Source organism: Melanotaenia boesemani, chromosome 2 (genome assembly GCF_017639745.1).
Source record: "Melanotaenia boesemani isolate fMelBoe1 chromosome 2, fMelBoe1.pri, whole genome shotgun sequence".
Classification (NCBI taxonomy): Eukaryota; Metazoa; Chordata; class Actinopteri; order Atheriniformes; family Melanotaeniidae; genus Melanotaenia; species Melanotaenia boesemani.
Window position 1 is genome coordinate 15,569,087 of NC_055683.1, and position 3,525 is coordinate 15,572,611.

Here is a 3,525-nt window from a genome sequence, read left to right on the forward strand (position 1 = left end):
GTTTTTCAGTTTTCATTTAGTTCAAATTTAAAAAACAACATTTTAGGAATTTGTGTTGTAAAACAGCCATTTTCTTCAGCATTTACATCTGACATATCCTCCTGAGACCCGGGAGAAAAAAAGTTTTTCTTTTTTAATCTTTTTATGACAATTCAACTATTGTGGTCACAAGAAACATGTTGCAACATTTTTTTTTTCAAAAACAATGTTTATTATGTCTTGCTTAATACACATTGTAATGGTGCAGTTATAATAGTGTATTATTATTTGTATGGATTTTTAAAAACATCCTTTCATTTAATGACCACTTAACAAGATTAAGACAGTAAACGAAGAAACATGAAAAACGTGAAAATTGAAATTCCCTCCATTTTGAAAAGACACTGCATGTGCTGTGTTGGCCACACCCCCACAACAGAGGCATCAGAAGAGAGTTCAAGATGTTTTCTTAAAGGAAAAGTATTAATCACATACATACTATAAACAATGCTTGACTTAGAGGTCTGAAACTCATGTCCTTCACAGAGGACAAAAATGAATTGTCGGGTCTCAGGAGGACATGGTGACATATCCTACAACCTACAGATATCTCAAGATATTGAACCTTGGACTGTGACATTGTACGAGTTGTGGTGATAATAGCAGCTTCATTTTAAGCTGAGGGTAAGTTAACTCCTTGATGCTTGCCATTACTGACCATTTTATTTCATTATATCTAATTAATTTATTTGATCAATTTATTTGTTTTTATTCAATCTTATTTGTGTATAATTTTTTATATTATCTATGTATATATTTCTTCTTTATTTATTAATTGTTATTAATATATTTAATATTTAATTAGATTTTATTTCAGTCTTTTTTCCAGATTTTTTTGTTTTATTTTTTATATTTATATATATAGGTAAATAAATTAATATAATAATAATAATTAATATTATTAATAATAATAACAATAATAAAAAGTTGATGCTCTAATCCTGTACAGTTAATGTCATTTAATTTAATCATTTCAGCTTTTGACTTTCAGTGTGGATTAATACTCTGACAGAAGTAAATAATGGAGAAAACACAACGGGCAGTGGGCAGGAAAAGGGAGAAACAACAAAGCTCTGACAGGGTGGAAGGAGGATCTTCCTGTAGTTTCCTTTTTTATATATTTATGAGCTGCAGAAGCAGCCGAGGGGAAAGAGGAAAAGTTGTTGCTTTGGCTTTTTCCCCTTGACTGTGGCGCTCTGTAGGCCTACGAATCATATCTCTAGAACAGTGATTCTCAGTGTTTTTGAGCCACGACCCCTAAAACAACATACGTTGGTGATCGTGACCCCCTCCCCTCCAAACCAGCTTGCAATCTGCTGAAAGTTGGGTGTTAAACCTAAAATGGCAGGTTGAACAGATGAATGCTTGACTTTGAGATGAGGTGCTTTTGGTGAAACAAAAACTTTTTTCCGCTCTGTCTTCAGATGGCAGCGTTTTCACTGATTGTTCCGTCTCTGTGATTCTCAGACCTTCGTCTAAAGAGCCGACATGTTTTTGGATTCTTCCATCCGGTCTGGTCACAAGCAGCCATTTTGTACATGAAACGACTTCTTCCTGTTTTCTGGTGGTGTGTATGCAACAATCACTGGTAAGAAATGTGGTCCAAATTTGGATTTTTAATATGACATGAGTAGTAAGTTTGTTTTTAATGCAGTAATGCGTTTAGAAGAAATTAAGGCCTTAATTCCACAGATTAGTGCCTTTGTATTAAAGAGATCATTTTGACAGCCCTAATAAAATCATCAAATTTATTTGATAAGTACATATTTTTATATATTTTTTGATATGGTGAACCCCTAACATTATCTTGAGACCCCCATGGGGTCACGACCCCCATCTTGAGAAAGGCTGCTCTAGAACATGTGAACAAACATTTCACACACCAACTGCTGTTCTAAACTGCTGTAATTTTTCCAGTTTATTCTTTATTATTAAAATTTCTTTGCAAATTCAGATCATTGAGAGGATTATACAGCCCTTTTTCCAAAGGTTGGGATGCTGTGTAACAGGTCAATGACATGGCTGGGTATAAATGGAGCACTTCAAAGAGGCAGAGTCTCTTAGATGTAAAGACTGACAGAGGTTTACTGATCTGAGACAAACTGCATTGAAAAATGGAAAAAGAAAAATGTTCCTTAGTGTAAAATTGAGAAAACTTTAAATATCCCACCATCTACAGTGTTTAATGTCATCCAAACATTCAGAGAATGAGGAGAAATCTCTGTGCACATGGGACAAGGCTGAAAGTCAAAATGAAAAGCTGGTGATCTTTTGCCCTGAACTTGACGCTTTAAAAATAGACCTGATTCTCTACTGGAAATCACTACACAAGCTCAGGAACACTTGCTACCATCAAATTCAAAATGAGCTAATATTATATGGTAAAATTGTTTCATATGTTATTTATTTTCTAGTGGAATAAAATATTTGTTTATGAAATTTACAAGTCATTGCATTCTGCTTTTATTTCCATTTTACACAGTATCCTAACTTTTTGGGAATCGGGGGTGTAATTGTAATGATACAGGAAGCTTGGTCTATTGAAGATCAATGAATAATACAAGAATTTCTGCTGTTACACATTCACCTACTCTTTAAGCATGAGTGTAAATCCAAGCAAGTCACCACAAGTTTTAGGACTAGGCATCAGAGGACAGATCCCCATGCACCTCCTTGAGATGCCAATATGCATGATGCCAGATTTACTAAAACTAAAGACTCAGCAGTAGTTTATTAGTCAAGAACATGCCTTTGTGTTTGTGTGCATTTTACATAAAAAAAGCATTCAAAACAACCAATGTGTCTAAAAATGGTCTACTTTATTCAGTAAGGTAAATGTTTTTGTAAAACATTCAATAAAAAATGATTTATAATTTATTGCTCATTGTCATTTTTACACTAGGACTTTTGATCGGATGCATAATTTTTCCAAAGCACTCTCACGAGGATTATGTTGCTAAATATTTAGGCAGTCTTAATGCAGTCATTATAACAGTAATAACAGACATACGTACCCATGTTCAGATAATAAAAAAACAAACCAAAGTTACAGTAGCTGGACAGAAAACAGACAAGGGACAGGTGGACTCAGGAGTCCTCTCATGTACCGCAGCAACCTTTCTTACTTTTTTAGGAAGAAATTATAAATATTCAAACGTCTAAATAAAAAAAGTAGATTAATGAGGCCATAATTGAGAGAATTCAGGAGAAAATACAAAAACATCAACCATAAAGCTCAGATTTTAAAACCTGTTTCCTGGAAACAACCTTTAAAGTCCAATTTCATACAATTTGCATCAAACAATTTCTTAGTGTTGCACAAAATAACTAATATCTGAGCCATATTTTAAAAGAATAATAAAACATAAATGATGGGACTTATTCATTGGCTTTGTTTTAATTATCAAGTTGCTGTTATGCTCATGTAAAACATGCCTGTACAATTTTCAGCTCAAAGCTTCGTATCTCTGGACAATTTAATGTTAA